General features: G+C 35.6%; 1 long non-coding RNA gene across 2 annotated transcripts; it reads left to right on the forward strand.

Annotated features, from left to right (window-relative positions):
- The first annotated feature begins 2,503 nt into the window (after positions 1 to 2,503).
- Positions 2,504 to 4,039, forward strand: LOC138141149 (uncharacterized). Of its 2 annotated transcripts, XR_011163021.1 has the most exons (3): positions 2,504 to 3,439; positions 3,501 to 3,722; positions 3,778 to 4,039. It is a non-coding gene; the product is annotated as an uncharacterized lncRNA (long non-coding RNA). The 2 variants fall into 2 exon arrangements; XR_011163020.1 differs by having other exon boundaries at positions 2,504 to 3,722.
- Positions 4,040 to 15,483: the final 11,444 nt, after the last annotated feature.

The raw sequence follows: 15,483 nt of genomic DNA on the forward strand, positions 1-15,483 counted from the left end.
TTTGGTGGTTTAAGAAGAGATGAAATGGTCAAAATGTGCATTGACGATATAATTGATAAAGGATCTGTTTTAATTGTAAAAGTGTCAGAGACTAAAACAGGTAATAGTAGTTTATTTGACGAGTTTGTGTGTAAATAACGAGCGTTTTAAAAGCCCACGAGTGCCAAAAAAGGCCCAATTTACACACGAACGAGTTGAATACAACGTTTTTTTGTTCGACGAGCCCCTTAAAGGCTCCAATTCGCGTAAAACCTTTAAAATTAGCTTGATGTTTCGTTTTGACAAGTTGTGACATTTATCAAAATCCGTTCACATAGGAGAAAATTCTCAAATTCTGACAGTGTCGAACAAAAAAATAGGTTTTACAATTGTAGAGGAAAATGGAATAAATGCTCTTAAGTTATTTCGACAATACATGGCACTAAGACCAAGGTACACGAAAAAACGCCGATTTTTCCTCACATATGGAAAGGGTCGTTGCACAGTGCAACCTGTGGGAAAGAATACTATAGGAGGTGTCCCAAATATAATTGCCAAATACTTAAAATTAGAAAACCTTCACCAGTTTACGGGTCACTGTTTGAGGCGAACGTCATCTACTCTTTGGATTGAGGCAGGAGCTAGTTTTGAAACACGCAAAATGCACGGAAAATGGAAGAGTAATACGGTTGCACAGAGTTACGTAGAAGAAGCCGACGTAGACGAGTTCCTCTCAGCGGCCAGTTTACACCACAGGTGGTCGGTAGTTGGCTGTTATCTGTAGACAAGTTGCTCCCGCCTATTGTCGAAGGATTAAGGAAGGCGCCAGGTATATTTTTAGATTTTTGAGTGCAAGATAAACGAAAACTTACTAAATATTAAAATAAAATGTTAAGTTTCAGAAATACCGAGCGATCCAAAAGTCTTTCTAACAAGTGAGCCATGACATTATTGTAATTACACCATAAAATAAAAATAATGTGAAATTTAAAATATCAAAGGATACGGATGGATTAATAAAACATTTTTATCCAATTTTGCCGTATAAAGTCATGTTTAAATACTTAGATACAGGGGATAAAAGCACTTGTTTAATGAATAATCGAATATATATATGATATTGGGATGAGTTTTGGTATTGATAAGTGTAAAATGCAATCAATATGTCGCGGTCATTACGAACATTTAGAATATACAGGGTGCGTCTGCTTAAACTTTATATTTGAATATCTTCGTTATTTTAAATGACTGCTCAATGATATTTAGTCTTAATAAAGGCTGCATTGCCCTCTTTACATAGGCACTACAAAAATTAACAAGGATCTGGACAGAAGAGGAATATTCAAGAAAAAAATTAATGAAAAAAAATTATTTTCAGCATTTTCTAACATTATAACTTTTAACATGCATATCAAATGTTTCTGTGTAGATTTTCTGTCTAATAATCATCCTAGTGCTTATTATTGACGAATAAATTAATGTTAAATAAAGACTTTTTCCAGACTTCATTCACCAGTGTGTATTTACGTAAAAAAATACTTCACGGCTTACTGATTTACAAAAAAAAAAACATAATTAATTTATTATTTGACAACGTCAAAGTAAAAAAGTTCGTGAAATCTTTGAAATAATCTTTTATACAAGATGTCGTTCTCACAGCAAGAGAAAATTAATATAATTCTACGTATGGAGAGTGTCACCGATGCTAACGAGCCACAGCAAGAATTCTTCAGGCCCGTCAAGAAAATGATAAATTTTCCGAAATGAATATCAGACAAATTGTAAAGCTGTTTGAAGATACTGGCAGTGTTCAAGTTTTGCCACGAGTATGGGATGCACTCCCCAAAAATATTAACTTTCAAAATGCCGTTGTTGATTAGGTAACTGAAAATCCACACACAAGCACAAGAGGCTATTATGGCTATTATGGAAGTGCGTCAAGCGGGGGTGAAGGTGAATAAATAATTTAAGCACATACTAAATAATAACAATTAAAATATCTGCAATAAATTCAACAATGTAACACAATTAGCAGCACAGAAAGACTTTAAAGTTCTAATAATCGTTCAGCCGATAAAGGCTACACACCTTTAAATTTAAGTGATAATATAATTTCAGATATTGTTAAGCCAAATATACCTGACACTATAGCAAATATAAAACAGAAGTCTTTACATGAGATACTTTAAAGAACTGGAACAACCAGAAGTTAATATTCAGGCCTCTCATGCATGGCTTAAGAAATCAAATATTCACCCTGAGACGGAGGGTTTTATATTTGCAATACAAGATCGTGTTATAAATACAAGAAATTATAAAAAACACATCTGCGGTTTACAATCGATAATTGATAAATGTAGGATTTCCGGAACTGAAGGGGAAACAATTGAACACATCATTTCTTCTTGCACCGTTTTGGCTCAAAGCGAATATAAAAAACGTCACGATATATTCGCTAAAATTATACACATGAATTTAGCTGTTAAATTCAATTCATTAAAGAATACACAACCACATTATAGTTATACACCAGAAAGTTGTTTGGAAAATGACAGTTACAAGTTATATTTTGATAGAACAATTTTAACTGACATTCATATTAAGCATAACAGACCAGACATTATAATTTTAAATAAACAACAAAAGCAAGCATATCTTTTAGATATAGCTGTTCCAAATTCACATAATATAACACAGACATATAACACAAAAATTAATAAATATTTAGAGCTCTCCGTTGCTATGAGAAATCTTTGGTGTTTAGAAAAAATTTCGATTTTACCACTTGTAATTTCAGCAACGGGAATAGTACCGCAATCTTTTTTAAAAATTTAAAAATTCTGGATTTAGATAACACATTGGTAGTTGAAATTCAAAAAGGTATATTATTATACTCATGTCACATCGTGAGGAAGTTCCTTAACATTGACACAGAGCATAATACACAACAAAGTCAAAATGCGGAGGCGAGACGCCGGTAATTATGTTGATAAGCACTGCACTATTACTTGATAGTAATATCCGTAATAGTGTATGTACTCCGGCAAAATTGCCGTGCCGCTGGGTGGAGGTGGGATAGTTTTTTAATAATACGAATGCGAAAACCTAAGTTTAAAGTTCGAGGTTGTCGTTATGTAACGAGACGCAGCCGAGTTGCATAGACACCCGAGATACTTTATAAGTTTTCGCAAGAGTGTTATTCAAAATTTTTTCTGTTGGTCAACTACCTTCGTCACAAGTCGCTATGGATATGTTGTTTATTATATAAACGAAAATGGAAAAGTCAAACGAAGTTCCTGAAAATATTTTAAAGAAAGCGAACTTATTGGGGGAAAAATTGTTACCCGTGAAGTCTAAAGCTGCTTACGAGAAGGTTTATTCAAGTTTCTGCTATTGGCGAGAAAATAACAAAGTCTCCGCTGTAACAGAAGAGGTAATACTCGCTTATTTAGACGAGAAGGTAAGTCTGGAATTATCCATTTTCAGTTACATAGTTTATAATTAATTAATTTGATTTGTAGCAAAAAACGTTGTCACCTGCATCACTTTGGCCGCATTATTCGATGCTGAAGTCCTCTTTAAAAGTGAAAGAAAACCTGTGCATTGAGAAGTTTGGTAGTGTAACTGCTTACCTCAAACAGATAAATGTGGGACATCATGCGAAAAAATCGGAGGTGTTATATCGCGAACATATTGAAAAGTTTTTGTTAGAAGCTGCAGACGAAACATATTTATTTGTGAAGGTATTTATGTTTTGGTTGTTAAAACAAAAAATAATAAATTTCCCTTAATTTATAGGCTGCTTTGAATATCGGCATTGCTGGAGCATGTCGGCGCAACGAGTTATGCGACCAGAAAGGTGTTTGGCGGTACCACAACTACAACCGAGTTATCTACAAGTGAGATACTTCATCATCATCATCAACCAATGGTATTCAATATTTCCATAAATGTGAGTTTCACTTTCATACAAATGAGAAGAATGAAAATTGAATTTTTATTATTAACTTGTATTCTGACTAGTTATACTTACTCGTGATTAATAAACCATTCTTGTTTATACTTCTTTCGTGTTTTAAATTTTTTAAAACACGTTATTCTGGGAGACGTGTTTTAAATTGCTGTTTTTAGTGTAGGATTTAGATATTAAAAAGATGACTTAACATATGACCAACAGAAAAAAAATGTAATTGCTCTAGCGGTTTAAAATTTTTATTACGCTAGCGGTTTAAAAATGTCAAGAAAATGTCAAACCACTTGTCATTTGCAACAGCATTTTTTCAATATTTGTGAACCAAATAATGGCACAAAACAACCAGAAAATCATAATTTGGATTTAATATTTTCCATATAAGTACAGTTTTAAACAGTGGCGGCTCCTCCGAGGAGGCAACGGAGGCAGTGCCTCCCCAAATAAAATTAAATAAAAAGAAAATAAAAAATATAATACTTAATTAAATAATATATTATAGTATATTATGATACATGTTTATAAGGAAGCCTTTAAAGCACGCGCGACGAGTTTAAGAGCACGACGCGTAGCGGAGTGCTTTTAACGTCGCAAGTGCTTTAAAGGCCCTTATAAACGTGTATCATACGCTATTTTTTATTATACCTGCACTACAATCTGAAAATTATAACAAAAAAAGTAAACTGAAATACCTTTTCGGAGGTAATCTGTGTCATTAATCGTTGATATAGAAATGGTCAATTGTTGTTGTTTCGTTGCTATCATGAATCGTGTATCAATGTCTATTTATCATTGTTCAAAATGTAGGTGAATTTGTTGTTACCTAAGCAACCCTTAAAGCTCGGCGTGCTTGAATCGCCTGTTTTCGCACGCTCAGGCGTGCTTAAAACGGCGATTCTGATGCAGGTATAATAAAAAATCATATTATTTATGAAGATATTTGCTTATAAATGATAATTATTCTCGTAAAAATGTGTTACAAGATTTTAGCGGTTAGCATTTGTTGCTTTTGTCGGCCGGAGGCAGAGTTTAATTTAGCGCAGCATTGTTCGCCCCTAAGCGGACGAAAATGCATGGAAATGCGCCTAACTAGCATCGACTCCCTCGGAATAAATCGTTTTCTGCCCGAGAAATAACCTCGGCAGGCGGCATGCCGCGTTTTCAGACGTCACGGTTCGTGATTCGTGACCCTTATATGACCATCGCGGGAACGAACGCTGTCGGGTCTCTCGAATTGTAGCCGAGTTCAAACGAGTCTTGACTCTTGACCACGCACCGGGCACCGGTTGTCGTTTACAAGTGTAGATTGTAGGTGCTCGTTTGTTTTTGTTTTGGATTTGGAGTAGTGTTATTGGTCCCTGGTCAAAAGTCCGTGTTTTATTTATTTTTATATTGTTTAATAAAATGAAGAAAGATATGGAAATTAAAGAAATTGGGAAGATATTATTGATTAATTGTTAAATCATCCTTTTAATTCATTGTCTTACGACAGCCACAACCAAATTTAACCGGCCTTATATGCGTAAGTGGAAAGCAGAAACGGTAATTTAACACTACGTGGTTACGTGGTATCAGAAATGCACATGACTCGTCGGAAGTGTGAACAAAAAAAAATTTTGTTGTTTTGTTGGCCTTGCATGCTATTTGCTGCTGAAACAGAAAACACGGTGTAGTCGCGTTTAAGATTTAATGATCTTACAAATATTGCCCTTTGTATAGAACGACACCAAAAATCAAAAGAGCACATCAAGTCAGCCGATTTTAATAATACAAATGGGGGTTTTAAATGAAGCAAAAAAATTTCATTCTTCTGAAGTTTTTGCGTAAAAACAAAAATACGTTGTGGATAAAATGTTGTACTGCGTTTGTTGATTACCAGCAAATAAAACTCTTGAAAACTTAAACACTCGGCCGTGCAGCCTCGTATCTAAACTTTCTCGCGAGTTTTATTTTTTCCTCTTTTAAACTCAATCCGGGGACAAACTGTAGGTATATACCGGTGCCCCAAAATTCGTGGAACAACTCAGTTGAGCAATATCAAATCATGTTAAGAAATTATTGGAAAAGTAATTAAAAAATTCTATATCTTGTATATTTGAAGATATGGGGGCTCAAAAAGTGCAGCTTTGATCTCGTTTATTTTAAATATTAAAAAAGATTTTGACTACTTGTTTTTGACTAGCCAATGTTAAAATAATTCTGAATGATTGTGATCAGGTTTGCTTTACTTTATTATTTCCAGCAGTTCCAAGAAGTGATTTTATGTCGGTTTTACCCATGGATTTATTGTTTTTACGTCAAATAACTTATGGCAACGTGGCTTTGATTTTTCTTTCTTATTTCCATGGATACAACAAAAATGAAATATTTATAGTGTAACAAATATGTAGGTTGAACATTTTTACCTGATATTTTTACTTAACAACGTACTTGTGAGCTGTTTCGCGAATTTTGGGGCACCCGGTATAGTATATTTAAAAAAAATATTATTTATTATTACTTACTATGTTTGTTCAAGTTTGCCTTCTCAACAATAAAACCCACGAGCCGCCACCGGTTTTAAAGTAATCTCAAATGACTAATGCCATAAAAGTGCTGTTGCAAATGCGAAGTGGTTTTTTGCGACTTGAGTCAACTATACATTACAGGTATTGGGAAGCAATTGTTCATAATTGTACCATCAATTTTCTAGATTTTCACCTTCTACACGTGTATACGCCGTAAAGACCTAATTTTATTAGGAGTAATATTGGATAAAATAATTCACTGTCACACCGATTTTTTTTTTATCGTGTCAATAAACCCATGGCAACAAAAAATCACACTCAGCGACTGGACAATCATAGGTGATTAGACTGATTAGTGACACAAGCTTCGGACTTGATTTTAAAAAAATTACACTCAAATTGGAGAGGTTTATTAGTGTAAAATTGTATAAACAGTTGTATTATACTCGCGGGCTAAATGAATGTTTAACTTGCGATGTTAACGCGCTGGCGGCTTCGCTGCTCGCGCTGTTAAACGCATCGCTCGTTAAACATTCATTTAGCCCGCTTGTATAATAAATAACTATTAATTTTCATTTAAATGTGCGCCAAATATGCTGCAGCTCAACGGCATTCGTTTCCACTGTCATGACCCACTTGATAGAAAGACTTTTGGATCGCACGGTACATATTATTACAACATAGGTTTATCATCATAAGAAATTATTGGTACAAAATTTATTCTTTATTTATTTTTGTAATGTTTCCTTTCTGTTTCTCACGTCGTTCGTCAATTTTTTCATTCCTCTGTTTGCAGATCGAATTTTGCTATACGTATGTCTTTGAAAACTAATGAATACGTACATCTAAAAAAGTAAAAATGGAAGGATGACTAGAATAAAAATTATTTTTTAAATGCGAATGAGAAGATTCGCAAGCATTCGTTATTCGGCTAATACTCGAAGAAAGCTCAGCCCACATTGCTGGAATATAATCACAATTTCTTCTATATAAACATTCACAAGATAATCTACAAATTTGGATAAATTGAAATTCGCAGTCATGAATTCTATTAGTTCCAAAAAGAGTCACGGACTTTATTTGACGGCAAGAACGGTAACCCAAAAACTATCTCAGAATTCTTATTACGGTATTCTACAGAAAGATATTTGAATTGTTGAATATCTTAAGTGAAACAAACATTCATGAATCACTGTTGAAAGGAAAATATTTTGGATAGCTGTGTGTATAGGTTTCTCAAAATCAACAATAATTGTCTTTGATTTTAAAACTAGATCCCACTGAATATATTTCATTGAAATAAATTGGAACATTTGGGCGTAACTGGTAGGACATTTATTTGGTAGTAGAGCAAACAGGAAGGAGACATAGTGACCCCTGTAATGTGGTCTAATCCCCAACCCTTCGCTACCTGCATCTAAGATTAGGATATTTTGGGTACCGGGAGGAACTCGTCTCCGCCGGCGCCGGAAGAAGCATCATTTGGAAAAACCGTATTTCCAGCATGATTGCAAGTGCGATGAGTTTATCTGAAGGAGAAACGTCAAAAGCTAATTGTCAAACTATTGAGACAGATACTTCTGTTAATTTTAGGGTTACATTCAATTTGGAATAACTAGAACCGTCATCATTTATCATATGCACCTGGAAATGAAAATATAACCGTTTCTGAAGATCTTTCCATCAAAAGTGTTACATTTTCGGGAAATTTTGAAAACTGTCAATTTTATTTAGCCAAATCACCTTATTAATTCTTTGTATTGCAAGTTGTACACTTGATTTCAAAAAATAGCGTACACCTAATATGTTCCCATGTAATGTTAGCTTTGTTTCCATGGTTACATTAATGTGACAAAAGCCCGAATCATCACTAAACTAGAAGGAAGGTAGATAGCGTATGAAATTCATGTTGCCTAGAAACAGTTTATAGCGGACCATTTACACTAAGAAAATATTACAAAAACCGCTCTCAGCACTTGTACTATTGGGAGCACGGAATTTCGGGCCGACTTGAAATTTGACTGATATAAGATGTGAAATAGGCTTTTAACCTCATTTTAATATCTACTATTGTCACATATCATTCTGACAAATTGCATTCATTAATCCTGAAAAGTTGCAAGTCCGTAGATGTGATTTTCTGAAAGTCTTTTATTAAACTAACAAACATAGCAAATATAGTTCAATCATTTCGTCAAACTACGTGTTTAAAGGTTTAGCATTTGAAACCTTAGGCCCTTGGTGCAAAGAAGCCATCGATTTCATTAATGTCATCGGAAACCGACTTATCGCGGAATCAGGCGATTCAAAATCAAAGAAATTCCTTTTCGTGAGGATTTCCCTTGCCCTTCAACGTGGAAACGCTGCAAGCATTCGGGGCACTTTTCCAGATTCCGCAATATTATCGTAAATTTTTGTATTATAAAACAAAAATGTAATTATGTTATTAATATAAGCTCTTCCATTAAACTAAAATGAAAAATAATTGTGCACAATTGATTTTAATTATTGTTAATATGTATGTTAATTTTGAAGTTCAGTCAAAATTAATTATTATGACATTTATGACAATAAAGCTTAGACTACATAGGGTTTTTTTAAATGACATATAAATTGCTGCCCGAAATTCCATGCTCCCAATAGTACCTACGCTATTTTTTTGGAATCAAGTGTACTAGTTGTTAGTAAAATAAATTTGACTATTTAATTCATCTGTCACTTAATGTTTATCAACCAATGAAACAAACTTAATTTTAGTGATTTCCATGGTTACAAAAGAATTGCAGCAGATATTGGACTAGTACAATAGTAGTAATCGAAGTGAATATTTTAAACAAATGAAAATCTTCATTAAACATTTTTTTTGCAGCGAAAAACGAACACAAAAATATTATTTTCTAACAAATTGAAGGATCCAATTTGAAAGACCAAAAGATTTGAGGAATTGGATTCATTAAATAGTCCCCTAAATACGACACGTAGTCAGTGTTATGCAGATCATTTTTGCATCGGCATAACATTGACTATTCCTCGTATTACAACTGATTATTTAATAGAATTATTGTATGATTATCCTTTTTTTTAATTAATGTAATGAATTCATTACGCCCCGGTTGTTATGGACATATTTACGTATTTTGCGCGTGTTGCAGGGAGACAATTTCCTAGTCTAGTACCTAGTAGCCATAGAGATAATGTAGTTTTGTTTCCTCGAAGTATTCTGCAATAAAAGGTTATGGGCCCAGATAACGTTAATTGAGCTGAAAACACTGAAAGGAAAAACTTTATGAGCGTCTCAAAAAACAAATCGTTGTCGACGAAAGTTAAGTGCTTGTGAGTAATCCAAAAATGTCTGACGAGATCTCGGCACAAAACGTTTCGAAATTCAACGGAACGAATTTTCGCAGTTGAAAATTTCCAGTGAATGCGTTGTTTGTCGCGCACGGTATTCTAGACATTGTCAACGGATCGCGAGCGAAACCGGAAGGTGTCAGTCAAAATATCCCGAAATGGATCAAGGACAACGCAAAAGCTATGTTCCTGATTTCAACGACGATTGAGAGCGAACAGCTTGAACCGCTTTTGGTCTGTGTAACGGCCAAAGAAATGCGGGAAAAACTGACGAGCGTGCACTAGCAGAAGTATACTTCGAACAAACTGCTGCTCACCACGAGGCTGTACGAGTACAGAATGTCTCTGGGAGACACTATCATACAGCACGTTGCCAAAGTGAAAAACATGGCTGCTCAACTACTGGACGTGGATAAACCAGTGTCGGACTTGACGATAATGGCCAAAATACTCGCCCGTTTGTCCCCGAAATATGCAGCTTTTCAGACGGCATGGGACATACAGTGTATCACCAGACCAGTCTTTGATCCTGTGTCAAAGAAGGTATCTGTTTCGGGTGATATTGTTTTCATATATAATATACCAAGGGACAAATATATTGCCGGAAATTTTTTCGAGCAGTCCTGACACACGAGTGTTGGACTGCAAGAAAAAATTTCAGGCGATATATATCCGCCCCGAGGTCTATTCGACTCCAGTCCCTACGGAAGGGATTGACCTCCATCACTGCGGCTGCATCACCGTTGGCAGAACGGGCCGAGAAGAACTTCCCTGAAGAACTACGCCCGAAGGTCCATCGACTTCTCGACGAATTCAAATCTCTCTTCGACATGGAAGACACCGCGACAACAACGACAACGACCAAGCACCACATTCGCTTGAAGGACGCGACGCCGTTCCGATTACGCCCGTACCGGTACTCGGACGTAAAGAAAAAAATTATCCAGGAACAGGTGGAGAAGATGTTGGTCAGCGGCGTCATTAAATCATCGACTTCGGAATACGCCTCACCTGTGGTGATTGTCAAGAAAAAGGACGGCCAGCCTCGGTTCCGCGTTGATTACCGTAGATTAAACGCTGCTACTCGTGACGAGGCCGCTCCCCTTCCAATTATCCAGGAAATGCTTAGAGACTTGGGATATGCTAAGGTATTCTCGTCACTAGACCTAAAATCAGGTTATTGGCAGGTTCCGTTCTCTGATGAAAGCAAGGAATACACGGCTTTTACAACACCCGACGGAGGTCTTTACCAGTTGCGGGTCATGCCATTCGGTCTGAAGGGGGCCCCGCCAACGTTTCAACGTCTCATGAGCCAGGAGGTACTAACTGGTCACCTTCGAAACTTCACCATGGTGTACGTAGATGACATCATCATGTAGTCAGTTTGAAACAAAAGGAATCATATTCCATATCAGATAGAAAATAGTTAGAAGCTAGGGTAGAGCGTTTTCAGTCACTTCTTGATGAACTGGAGGCCATTCAAGGGGAAATTTTAGGCATTGCTACGATAAATACAGAGGAAGAGAATAAATACGTTTCTGAGGTCGAACAATCATATTTTATAATTCTAGGTGATGCAAGGGCGTTATTGGAGGAATTATCACCAACAACTGAAATCGTAGCAAATTCGCATTCTGGAAGTATTGTGTCTAGAACATCGGGTGCTTCCCAGCACAGTGAAAATAACCACGTTTTTAACAATAGTGTAAAGTTGCCTACTATAACTTTGCCCAAATTTAATGGTCAGTATTGTAGGGAGGCTATGATGCGAGTGCGAGAGAGATAACTCTCGCAGAGAGAGACAGCACACAAAAGTAATAATAATACTGATAGACTCCGTCCACTGATAGAATGCAGTTTTTTAAATATCCTTAGATAACAAAATCCCCAAACCATAACATTAAGATATTAACAAAGTATCATAGATTGTGTTGGTAATATCTTGAAACTTTCGCGCCACTGATTCTTATTGGTTATTATGAAACCTACGCGAAAAATAAATTATATGACATTTCAAATTTGAAATTGTCAGTGCTGTCAAGTGGTTTGAACATTCAAATTTGCGATTTTTCATCTTTTGAGCTTTGTTTTGCGTTTCTCTAGTTTTAAAAGTTATTAGTTTTGATCGTGTTGCTGTTTTGATTTGTTCCGTTGCGATTTTTTGTTGATTTTTTTTAAATTTGTGAAGTAAGTGCGTGCCTCAAGAATGAACACTTTAAGTGACATTACAAACATCGAAAATGATACAGAGGTAATTTTTATTCATGCATTAAATTTTAAATAATCTCTTGTTTGTGTTTAGTCAAGTGGTTCTTCTAAAAGGAGTTACTTAACAGTGGCAGATAATCTTGTTGCTCAAAAAATGACTGCCAACGTCTATTCGTTTTTCAAAGAAAATGATTTGCATTTAGGACCGATTGCAGAGGTTATTTAAAAGTGAAATGGTAAAACTAATTTTCTGTTTCATGGTATTTGTATTTTAGGTCACTGCTCGTTGAGATCAGTTTTAAAATACAAAGATGGACCTCAAGAGCCGCCTCAGAAAATTTCCAGGAAACGCCTTAAGAGATCGACTGATGATTTCAGGGTTAAACAAGAAGTTCGTTTAGTTTTATACGACATGGTCCAACAAAGTAAGATGATTAGTTATTTATTTCATTATATCTCATCGAAGGATTTTTTTTTCAAGTAATTGAATGATTTCTTTTCAGATTTAGAACTACTTTACAGTGAAAGAAAGGTTTTTAATATATTTTTTTTAATTGTAGAGAAATATGTAAATTTAAATACATTAGGAGCTGAACTAGCCTCAAAATATATTTATGAATATGCTCGGTCTAGCTTAGCAGGACTCTTAAAGAACATAGGTTTTTCCTACAAGAAAGACGACAATAGAAGAGCCCTTATGGAGAAGCCCCATGTGCGTTCTTTAAGAAAAATATTTTTAAACCGTTATATGGACAATCTTGTAAATCCAGACGCTAAACCATTCGTTTACTTAGATGAAACCTGGGTTTTCCAAAATGGTACTGTTCGCAGATCATGGCAGGACGAAGATGTGCGTTCTGTTAGAAAAATTTCCGGAGGAGGTTTTTTTTTTATAAATATGGGTACCTATTAATTACTTTTTTATTGTTTGTTACAGATCGATATATAGTTATCCATGCTGGAAATAGGAAAGGATTTGTTGATGGCGCATCTCTTATTTTTAAAAGCAAAAAAAATTCGTCTGATTATCACTCAGAGATGAACGCCGAGACATTTGAAAATGGATGAAAAATGACTTGTTACCATCGCTTTCGGAACCATCGATAGTAGTTCTTGATAATGCCAGTTACCACAGTCGTTTAGAAGAAAAATTACCAACATGTTCGTGGAGAAAAAATGAGTTGCAGACATGGCTTAAAAAAAGGAATATTTCTTTTCTCGAGGAATATAAAAAAAATACTTTACTGCAACTCTGCAAGTCAAATTGTAAAACCCCACCTGTGAGAGCAGTTGACAAAATAATCGCTGAAGCAGGGCATGAGGTGTTACGCTTGCCTCCATACCATTGTATTTTTAATTCAATTGAAATGGTATGGAGTCAAGCAAAGCGATGTTATGAAAGTATAGTGCTAAAAGAAAATGATCCGATAACTGCTTGGAAGAAAACCTTATTGCACGTAACACCTGAACAGTGGTCAAATTATGTCTCACATACGGACAATTTAATTCGGAAATATTGGGAAAAAGAACGATGGGTTACTGTGAATGAGTTGGTGATAGATTTAAGTATAGATAGTGACGATAGTGACAGTGACTTTAATTTTGAGTTGTAGGTCATTTTTGAGAGAAATTATTATTAGACTAGTTATTATTATAACGAGAAACAACATTATACATAAACTCGCAGGCGCAAGTTGGGGAGCGAATGCACACACTTTACGTGTATTCTACGGCAGAATATTGTTGCCCTGTCTGGAATAACGGTGCACACGTGAACAAAATAGATGCTCAATTGAACACCACAATTCGAATAATAACGGGTACTTTAAAATCTACTCCAACACCATGGCTACATGTCTTAGCGCACATTATTCCGTACGATAACACAAGACATGGCAAATTTAACACCCTTTAGATTAAAATCGCGTAAACCACTTTGGAAAAAAGAATTTCTCATGCAACCATTTTCCATTTCCCTTTTTGTGAATGCGGTGCAGAAAAAGAAACCATCCAACACATTGTAGAAAAATGTCCCCTTACTAAATTCCAGCAAATTAATACCATAATTATTTTGTGAATTTCGAATTTTAATTGTATTTTTCTTCATACGAATATACCAGTATATATTAGACTAGTGTTTATCTACTTTAAAGACGGTGGATATAATAATATATATGTATTAATAAAATCAAGTATATTACTCCTACTATACTGAAGTTTTCTTTCGTTTTCCTAAGTGCAAACATGCAGAATAATAATAAAACATTAAGTGTAAACCTGTTTTTTCATTTTTTTAAATTTCGCGCCGGATCTATTTGTTGTGGCGTAGAGTGAACACTTTTAGTAACATTTATGTCAAGCAATCAAATCACCAATCAGTATAACACATCAAACTTGATGCAGTGTCAGGATGTCGTAATTTAGTAATTGTCAATAGATGAAATAATTGGGTGAACATTACGTTAACAATGGTGTCGTGGCGGCTTGTGTCGTGGATCGAGGTGATCGTGGTCTGCACATCTATCACAGGCTTACCTCCTGTAAAATAATAAAATGGGGTGGTGAGTAACCAGTTCGCTGAAAGTGTTGTGCGAGCACAACCAACACATATTTACAATAATGAATCACACACACCTTAAATATGGTACCATCGCAACGTCAACTCTTAATACCTTTGGTGATTGTCAAATATTATCACATATTCATTGAGCTCTAGTACTTTAGGTCATTATCAATTAACATTAACTAATTGAGCTCTGTCCAGGGTTAGGGGAAAGACTAGGGTTCACACAGAACCCTCTAGGACTCAGTCCTCAACTCAATAAACAACTGTAATCAAACGAGGCGCCCTGATAACACTCAGCGACCCTCAATCAATTGTGATCACCATAGCGACGAAGGTGTGCAATGACTACAAGTACTCGCTCCGCCCGATACACAGATGAGCAGCCCTGATAACACTCAGCGACTCGCTCAATCTGTCTCACATCCACTCGCAGCTCCCTGGTCTCTGCCAGTCCAATAGATCACAATCAATTTCACACCACTAGCAGCTCCACGGTCTCTGCTAGTGTACAGTTGTCGGAAACAAAGGAAGGGTGGACAGTCTAATTAATTAGCTCGACATGTCGGGGCTCAATCATATCAAAATTAGGAATCTCATCAACTGTCATTACAACTCTAATCAAATTAACAACATGATTACCCTTAATGGTGAAAACAACATTATCACAACCAATTATAACTCACGAACAGTCCTGATCTCAGTCAGTGACTCTCAATTAATTATTAATCACGAGCAGTCCTGATCTCAGTCAGCGACTCTCAATTAATTATTATTATTAATCACGAGCGGTCCTGATCTCAGTCAGCAACCCTCAATTACTTGTAGATCACGGGCAGTCCTGACCCCAGTCAGCGACCCCCAATTAATTATAAAACATTTGAAGACTCACAATCCTAATTGTA

Source organism: Tenebrio molitor, chromosome 1, assembly GCF_963966145.1.
Source record: "Tenebrio molitor chromosome 1, icTenMoli1.1, whole genome shotgun sequence".
Classification (NCBI taxonomy): Eukaryota; Metazoa; Arthropoda; class Insecta; order Coleoptera; family Tenebrionidae; genus Tenebrio; species Tenebrio molitor.